Source organism: Coptis chinensis, chromosome 7 (genome assembly GCF_015680905.1).
Source record: "Coptis chinensis isolate HL-2020 chromosome 7, ASM1568090v1, whole genome shotgun sequence".
Classification (NCBI taxonomy): domain Eukaryota; kingdom Viridiplantae; phylum Streptophyta; class Magnoliopsida; order Ranunculales; family Ranunculaceae; genus Coptis; species Coptis chinensis.
The window spans coordinates 41,303,847-41,314,023 of NC_141462.1; the positions used below are offsets into that span (position 1 = coordinate 41,303,847).

Sequence of the window (10,177 nt, forward strand, 5' to 3'; positions counted from 1 at the left end):
TTACATACTCATCAACATGTGTTTGACCATCATCGAATCAAGTGACAAATAATCTATCAAAACCGCAATCTGAATCGGTAGTCAACGGTGTAATGTATGCGCCTTGATACCAGAAATCCTAACACCAAAGTCATATGACTCCTCGGTCGGACAAGGGAAGAAAGTCATCATTTGGGCACAACTCGAATTGATGCTACATCTCAACGGATTACCTAATCCTATACTCAAACCAGATATCATGCAAAAATCTAATGGAGTGAAGCCCAATTCTCCCTCCTCGGGAAGTGAAAAGTATGTGTACTATCCCACCATCTCTCAACTAAACCATTAATAACTCCCCGAATATCGGTCTTTATTGTAAGGGATGTCAACTAGATGAGCAAAGGGAGTCGCTAAAATTGCATCTCTAACATGGTCAAGTGCAACCGACTTTCTTAATATCATCCCACCACGTCTTAAAGCGCCGCGTGGAGTGCACCGAACCCGATACATAACACATCTCGATGTACACAAAATGAAACTAAAATTAAAAAAATAAATAAAAATAAAAATATAATGGGTTGATTTGAACTACTAAAATTAACTACTACTACTACTAATTTATGAAATTAAAATACATACTTGTTGTTCAAGAACAACTCTTGAGACATGCCTATCATGAAACTTCTTAGACACCGCCTAAGATGGCTGAAATCAATAGCCTCCGTAGGAAATTCAAAATCGAAGTTGTTAGATATTGAAGCGATGATGGATCGGACCTCGGCTCCTTGATTTCCAGCTCGAAGTGGTTGGTTCATCATCTAGATCACCAAAAGCTGGGATTATCCCAAACGTATGCCTTTTTTTTCTTCTTCACCGCCACCACTCCATCGTGTTTTGGTTATTATAGACGGATTTAAATTAGGATTGGAACTCATTTTTTTCCTATTAACTAGTGGAGATGGGGTGTTAGGTTGCTTATGAGTGGTGAGTTGAAAAAAATTTGTAAAATGACAAAAGTCCGACCGTCGCGATATTATATAAAACATAGCACGACATTATTAGTCTTTCGTAGGCCCGATTGTACTAATGTCGCACATGCATTCATTCATAGCCTACAATGAATTTTTAGACCTGATTCAAAGTCAATTTGCGACCACCTAAAGTTGGTCGAAATTTGCTACCAGATTCTGTGGTCGTATTCTTCAAATTTGAAGAGTATGCTACCACCACCTAGATATGCTCTTACTTGCACTAGTAGATACCACCTTGTTTTTGTTCCAAGCAATTTAAAAGTGTTTAAACTTAGTAGTCAAACAAGTAGAAGTTCTGTTGGTGTGTCTTCAGCTTTAACTTGGGCAGTGGAGCAAGTGGAAATTGGCAATGGAGTTAGTGTAGAAAGTACTAGTTTAATTGGTGAGTTGTCGGATAAGTCTGATAGTGTGGAAGTTGATTGTAGTAGTACTGATGAAGGGGCAGATAGTGAGACTGTCGATGTTGTGACTGAAGGAAATGGAAATGGACAAAATGAGAATGATTTAGGTGAGCAGATGAGTATAAGGGTTGATGTTCGTGCATTAGCGGGGAGATTACAATTTGCTAAAACTGCAGATGATGTTGAAGAGGTTCTTTGAGAAATGGAAGAGTTGCCACTTCCTGTTTACTCATCTAGGATTAGAGGATTTGGATTAGATAAGAGAATGGAATCTGCATTGGCTCTTTTCGAGTGGCTTAAGATGAAAAAGAAGACAACTGGTGGGCGTATCGGTCCTAACCTTTTCATAAACAATAGCCTTTTGGGTGCAATGAAGCAATGTAAGCAATTTGGAGGAGTGGAAAAAGTGATGGAAGACATGGCAGAGGAAGGGGTTGGTTCTAATATGGTGACATACAACACTTGATGGCAATTTACCTAGAGCAAGGCCGGCCTAACAGAGCGCTTACTTTTCTCGAGGAGATAGAAAAGAAGGGTATGTCACCGTCACCAGTATCCTATTTGACAGCCTTAGTGGCCTATCGAAGAATGGAAGATGGAAACAGAGGGCTTAAGTTCTTTACTGAGTTAAGAGATAGGTATAAAAAGGGGGAAATAGGAAACGATGATGATGAAGATTGGGAGAAGGAGTTTGTTAAGCTTGAGAAGTTCACTATACGGATTTGCTACCAAGTGATGCGGCGTTGGCTAGTCAAGGGCGACCACTCAAGCACAAAGGTCTTGCAGCTTCTTTCAGAGATGGATAAGGCTGGGCTAAATCGTGGTCGGGCAGAATATGAGCGTCTTGTGTGGGCTTGTACTCTCGAAGGTCATCATATTGTGGCAAAAGATTTGTATAAACGGATAAGAGAAAGGGAGTCTGAGATTAGCTTATCAGTATGTAACCATGCGATTTGGTTGATGGGGAAGGCTAAAAAGAGGTGGGCAGCATTAGAGATTTACGAAGACTTGTTGGACAAAGGGCCAAAGCCTAATAACCTCTCTTATGAGCTTGTAGTCTCTCACTTCAATGTTCTACTGACTGCAGCTAGTAGGAGAGGAATATGGAGATGGGGTGTTAGGTTGCTTAACAAAATGGAAGAGAAAGGCCTGAAACCAGGAAGTAGCTAGGGAGTGGAATGCAGTTCTTGTAGCGTGTTCCAAGGCATCATAAACCTCAGCTGCTGTGCAGATTTTTAGTAGGATGGTCGAGCAAGGTGAGAAACCAACAATTCTCTCCTATGGAGCGTTACTTAGTGCTCTTGAAAAAGGCAAGCTCTACGATGAGGCACTCCGAGTATGGGAACATATGATTAAAGTGGGTGTCAAACCAAACTTGTATGCCTATACTATCCTGGCTTCAATTTATGTTGGACAAGGAAAATTTGAAATGGTAGAGTCCGTGATCACAGAAATGGTTGATTCTGGAGTTGAACCTACTGTTGTCACTTACAATGCGATTATAAGTGGATGTGCGCACAATGGTATGGGGACTTCTGCTTTTGAGTGGTTCGATCGCTTGAAAGGTAAGAACATCTCTCCAAATGAGATAACGTATGAAATGCTGATTCTGGCTCTTGGAAGAGATTCGAAACCTATACTTGCTTATGAAATGTACTTGAGAGCTCACAATGAGGGCCTAAGGCTCTCTTCAAAGGCTTATGATGCTGTTGTCTACTCAGCAAAAGCTTTTGGTGCAACTATAGATGTAGATACTTTAGGACCTCGACCCCTAGAGAAGAAGAAAAAAGTCAAGCCTAGAAAGAATTTATCGGAGTTCTGTAACTTGGCTGATCTCCCACGGAGAAGTAAGCCATTTGATAAAGTGGAACTTTATTCTCAAGATACAAAGGAAAGCAATAATGTTGGAACTTGATACAACTGTTTTAGGTAAAATTATTCTATACCATTTGTACATCAAATTCTGAATTCACCTTCCATTTGGCGCTGTGCTCCTTTGTCATTGCATGTGTATTTTTACGGTTTAGAAAATTGTTTATTGTGTCCTATGATTCTATCCACAAGAATGGAGATTAAGGGTAAATGTGCCCCTAACTAGTGCCAGACCACGTGCCATGTCTGTCAGACATACTAGCTAATATTTTGCAGCAAAGATAGAGTCTGCTGCATGATGGAGCTGGTCTGCTATGCAACCTGGAAAAGACACTCTTAAAGCGAGCAAAGCAAAAACAATTATGTGAGATGTTAACAGTGGAAAGAGCAGGTTTGGAATTGCAACTATCAAGGCAAAGTGAATCTGCATATATTTCGACGGATGAACACGATCATCTGGCCAGAACAAGGAATATCGGGAGAAGCCGAAGTACCTTATGTTTCATGTATATTAATCAGAAGGCGTAGTGCCACGGCTACAATTCCAGCACAAATGGCTGCAATATACTAATTTTTCTGGTAGTTAATTTTCTTCATATATCTACTATTTTCTGTTTGCGTAAGTTCTGGCTCTTTCCCTGTTCTTGTAGTCGAAAATTTGTTACTTGTACCTTGATCATATATTAAACCGATGGTCTCAGTTTATTCTTGTGCATGGTCTGACTTAATCTATGCGTTCTGTCCTCTTTTGAGAGGAGGAAACTTTGGTTCAAAACTTTAAATCTGAGCATTTAGAAAGACGTAAGAAACTGATAAGATCTCAGGCCATCCAGGATAGAGCGGAACCGATAATAAGATCTTGACATCTTGGAATCCCAAGAACCCAAAGGGGTTCAAATATTCGAATGGGGACAGGTTTGTTTCAATACGTTTGTAGTTGGATTTCAATTCTTTCATGTAATTAGTGACTTTATTCTTTAATCTTATTTTGCTTAGACTTTAAATTTCTGTTTCCTGATTAATTTGGAGGAATCAAAGAATACTTACTGAATATTAATCCCAAGAATAATACTTACTGGTGAATAAGTTAGCAGTAGCTGAGGAAACAAGAAGAACGAAAAAAGCATGCACTCTTCTAACATGTCAAGTGCAAGAAAACAGAAACAGAAGACATACTTCATATACCCTCCTGACCTCCTCTTCTTCTGGAGTAAAATGATTCTTGATATTGAACGTTTTGTGAATCTCCTCTGGTTTTTTGCAAGCTAAATCCAACAAAGACTCTACGTTCAAATATTTGGCAGCCGATATAAGAGCAGAATGAGTCATGATCAATGTTCATAAAGTTTGCATAAAAAATTGCAGATCTTCATCCTCATCGTTAGCATGACAACATGTTTCGTGCAGTACCGAATCACCTTTGCTAAGATTTTTGCAGTCACCTTCGGTAAAGGGATCACGTTGTCCACGCAGTCATCTTTAATAAGGTGTTTGAACGTCTTAGATTGAATGATAACATCTTCTTCAACTTTAAAGGCTTCTCCTTCTGAACTCCTAAGTGCTATTATTTTCCTGGGACGATATCTTTCTGAATTATTGAAACACATGATTGAATATATAGCTGTGTAGAATAAGAAAGAATCCTACTAGAATATGACTTTCTTATTTAGAGTTTGGGTTTTTTCGTCCTGTCGAGTGTTGTGGACATAGTTCTATAGGTAATAAGTTACTGAAAACGAAATCAGAGTTATCATTAGGAAATTCCCATATTCTCTCTAGCCTAGTCTAATGTACTAATTTGGGGTTAGGAATAGGAGAGGAATTATTGGCTGCTTTACAGCCAGTGAATCGTAGTTGATGGACACGGTGGAACACGGGATTATACCAATACCAATCGATTCCCCACTACTGCGATAATTTGTATTTGACCAGGGTGGGATGCCTACTTCCACAAGCACCTGTTAAGGAAGATTACAATCTTGCTGTAGGTCCGCCCCTGGATGGACAGATGTTTTATCTCCAAAACCAAATTTCATGGCATCAATTTGAAAGCTTGTAGCAAAGACCACGAGGTAAAAGATGGAGAATAACTTGAGAAGGTTTTACTGTGATCCAGACTTACATTCAATGGACTGTTAATCCTTCTTGACTAAAAGATGGAAATCCCTTGATCAGACTTATAAATCCAATCCAGACTAATAAATCCCTAATAATCCCTTGCAGTATAATTCATGGCGCATTGAAATGTATCTAAACACCTGAGTGATTAGCTCAACCTAGAACTCTAGAAGTAAGAAAGGCCTCGATAAGAGCAGAAGATAAGTCTGTCAGTGTTAAGTTCTAGTTACAAAAAAGTAAAAGTAAAAAGGAATGATCGATATCGCCGCAGACAAGGGTGGAGAATTTAGGTGGATCAAGAACTTTCCCTTGGGGAAAAAAAAGGTACCAAACCTGGAATAGATACAAAACGAGTTATATAGATTATAGAACGTTATAGAAACCAGAGAAACAAATGTAACAATAAGCATCAAGGACTCATTGAAAGTTTCATCATTATCTGTCAGACGACTGTCACTAGTACAGCAAAGAAAATTACACAACCGATTATTATGCACTAATTGACAATACTGTTTCTAAGCGTGCAAATGCGCAATTTGCATGAATGGTAGCAGTCCAGCCAAGGACGTGTGAAATAATGGCGCTTTCAACATGTTCCACAAGGACAACCTCAAAAATGCAATCCCCGGCAATGCACTCTTGCATTATACATGCACTTACTCACAGAATTCAGAAAGATATATTATTTCTTATGTTTACATAATCTTGATAACAAGATGTCATTTGTATGTGTGTTAACCCGGCACCCAAGAGAAATTTTATTCAAACTCCTCTAACATCCTGCTACATATATATATATATATATATATATATATATATATATATATAATATAATATATATATATATATATATATATATATAGTTAGAATTAAACCGATTTGGAGAGAACACCACACTAACTTAACACTAACTTAACATATATTGAATCAGGTGGTAAAACATGTTGGGTATGCACTTTGCCACTTTGCACCCAACCGGCCAAAAACTGACTTCAACTCACCTTCCAATTTGTAACAAGTTATACTCTTGCAAAAGCACAAAAGTAAAGGGTGAGATGCAAGGCATTCCGTACTTAAACGGACTTAAAAGAATTATTGAAATCTCGCGATATATACTCTCAACAAACTTTAGTGCACGGTCCCTCAAAACCCAAAATCTCTCTCTTCATTCGTGACTCTCTCTCTTATTCTCTCTCAATATTACCGGGACCTCTCTCCCTCCTAGTACTCTTTTTCTCTATCAAAGGGTTTCTCTGTTCTCTTTTTCTCATCTTATATTTATAAGCCTAAACAAAAAACGCCGGCCGGCTTTACACAAGCTTTGTGAATCTCGATTACACGTAAGTTTAATGTTTTTTTCCTAACATCAATATCCATTGTTGCGTCTTCAATGCGCCTTTATTCATTAGATTAGAACGGCCTATAATGCCACTAGCGCTGCTGGTGGATATGCCACTTTTTCCTGGGTTTGAAGAAAAAGTGATAGTTTCCAACCTGTTTCCTATAAGGAAGAGTCTACGAAAACTCTCTTTGCCAAAGGGAGGAAACAGGAATGATTGCAAGTTATGGGTTTAATATTATTATTTATGAAATGTAGTAGCCCAATTTTTAAACTTATTGATATTGGTTTTGAAATGGGATAGATTGAACGGCGGATACATGAGATAGAGCCGGTTGTTGTAGCCGCCTTTCCTACGAAGAAATTTGGTGAGGAGTTTTTCTCAACTAGAGAAGATTTTCAGTAACTTTTTTTTCTTCTTTTTAAGTTGTTATGTATTCGATTTTGTCGCTTTTCTATTGGAATTTTGGTTTTAGAGGTAGTGCAATACTGTAATAGATAGAGAAATTAATAATGTATTAAAGAGTTTTTTTTTTTTTTTTGGTTGGATGACATTGAGAACCATTGTTTGTCATTTAATCACAGTTATATATTGAACAATCGTTGAATAACATTCAGACATAGAAGTAAAGAGTGGTATCTTTAGAATATGAAGACCAAACTTCCTGAATAGAGTATTAAGTATTTTTGTATTTGTACTAGCTACTAAGCTCTTTGCAGAATTAACTAATGCGTGCTTTGGTTCATTATATTCTCATTCAGCATAACATTAAAGATTAGTGAAGTAAAGTATGTTAACTTGTCTTTTAGACAGGTAGCTCAAGGATTCTTTGCCTTTCTTGCTTTAGTTCTTCTACAAGACTACTATCAATCTCAAAGGGATCATCGTATGACACTCAATCCCTTCTGATGGAAATCAACCTGCTGCTGTTTTAAGCCCTCCAACTGTGACAAATGAAAAGGCTGAGTCCAATACAAAGAAAGAGCTTACATCACCATGGCCAAATGAAGGAGAAACTGAGTTCAAAAGTGAGAACCCCATTAAAAGCTTACTAGGTTTAGTCTATGAAAGTTCTGAAAGTGAGGAAGATTGATTGTTATGAAGTTGATGTGTATTGGTGGAACATTGTATCTTACTACAACAGTATAATGATATAACCTTTTGTTTCTGACTTAATTTTTTTTGTGCAAGACATGAGCCTCTCTGTGCATGCATCAGTACGAAAAATCAAGTTAAAATTTCAGAATGTTCCAAAACACATGTAGAATGAAATGAATTTTCTTTTGCTAGACAATCAGATTGATCAAGTTGCTTTTAAACTTGAATCAACATCTTGATCTATTTAAGCGATGTTTCGACCAAATATGATCAAAACACTAAGTGTTGATGAAAGAGACGAAGAACATAGAAAAGTAGTTAGAAAAGTGATGGTGATCGGGAGAATTATGAGACTGTACCTTTCGGTTGCCTACGTACCCAAATTATCGATGGGATCAAGTCTTAAGAACGTAGTTCTGTATGAAAAATAGTTTGGTATTTATATGTGTAGAGTAGAGATTTCTTGTAGCTCAAGTAATTGTAATTGATCATGACTCTTAATTGATGATTATCTCTTTGATACGAAACGAATCTGGACATAAACTAATGTACGTAAGTGGCAAGTCATGTGGCTAGGGTTCAGCTAGCCCTAGACACATGAATTAATGGGCCTGTACATTGATTCATGGTATTGCAAATTGGGCTTTAGCCCTATCGATTGAGCGAATAAGGATAAAACCCCTACCAATGGACGTTTGCCACATAGGTGGGGGTCGAAACAAGCGGCAGGGCACCTATTGATCTTGTTAATGACTTAACAGCTCTTGCATTTGCTACTGTAAATCTTTGTTAAGGGTTGTAATTTGGGATTGCTGCACCATTTCCCGTTTGTCTGAAATTGGCTCCATTAAGAAACACGTCTTTCACAGGCCTCCAGTTCCATGACCTTGAAGCCCCTCCTTGATCTGTGCCCATGTTACCTGTTCAATGTTATTTTCGTACATGGATATCAGTAAAGTTGAGGAGCAAACACTTGTTTCTAAATAACAATAAACTAAATGCTTTAGAGCTAGGATATGATACATTTACAGCACTGGAAAGTAGTCTTCTTCAATGATGTTTGGACAAATAAAAACTAGAGCTCATGAGACCAATAAATTTAATGTCTCAATTTCCTTTCGAGATCAATCTGTTTTCAAACACTTCCAAGCTCTCATGAACACAAGAAATAGAAGTTTCACTCATCTAGGACGACACAACAACTGAATGTAAATGATATAGCGAACACTCTAGTTAATTTTCTACACATTCAATGCACAAAAAAAAATTTAGAATAAACCCTTCCAAATACATGCAGAACCATTCAAATGAAACTTCCAAAAGCAAGCTCCACATCACTCATCATAGCTTGTATTCTTCAAAATGGCAGTAACCTTTGCAATGCGACCTTCAAAATCTAATTATGTGCAACTCTCTTTAATCAAGCGACATTCCTACAACAAACACATGAATATTCAAAGCTATGAAAATACAATAAACATACATATAAAAAAAATAATTAAAAATGTATATTTACCTGAAGATGAATAAGAATCATCATCTGTGGTAGAGTCCAAAGTTGCGTCCTCGTCGTACAAGCAAGTTTTTTCACTGCAAGTCAATTAACATAAGAAAAGAATTTGTGAATACTCTAATAGGAATAAAAAGAAAGAAAGGAGAATTTTGCATTTCTTACCCATTGTTTAGCTCTTCTCCATTGTTTAGCTCTTCTTTACCCTTCTTCTTAAGCTCCGGACAATTCCTTTTATCGTGTGACACTCCAACCTTGTTACATCCATTACACCGTCTCCTTTTATATTTTTGTGCCTTTTTGAGTGCTTTATCTTTATCTCCTTTAAGTCTTTTTCCACATCCTTTTGGTCTTGCTTGACTTGGTTCTTGATAATTAATTGCCAAATTAGAACTCTTTGCTCCAGAAACTCCTACACTTGTATCACAACCAAACGCTTGACTACTTTTCTCATGTGGTGTTGCTACACTTGTATCACAACCAACCAACTTATTAATTTTTTCAAGTGCACCACTTAAAGCATTTGTAAACACTTTAGTTGCTTCTTCACTTTCGAGGGATTTATCAACTACAAGTGTTGGCATTTGAATCAATTCATTCCGCTTCATGATGTATAATTTATCATCTTGAACCTCCATTCCACCATCATCAATGACTGCCCCTGACTTTGCAGTTTTACACCATCTTTTCAAAATATATTGATTCGGCAACTTATCAAAATCATGCATCTTATTCAAATAAGCTAAAATATGCCTACAAGGGACCCCTAAGCTCTCAAACTTTTTACAAGTGCATGAAGCAAAATCTAGATCTTTTTTATAAGAA

The 10,177-nt window shown here is 37.4% G+C and overlaps 2 pseudogenes; one reads left to right on the plus strand and one right to left on the minus strand.

The window, feature by feature from the left end:
- The first annotated feature begins 1,199 nt into the window (after positions 1-1,199).
- Positions 1,200-4,211, plus strand: LOC147487569 (protein LOW PHOTOSYNTHETIC EFFICIENCY 1, chloroplastic pseudogene; annotated as a pseudogene).
- Positions 4,212-4,326: 115 nt separating this feature from the next.
- Positions 4,327-4,963, minus strand: LOC147487570 (SKP1-like protein 1A pseudogene; annotated as a pseudogene).
- Between the last annotated feature and the right edge of the window lie 5,214 nt (positions 4,964-10,177).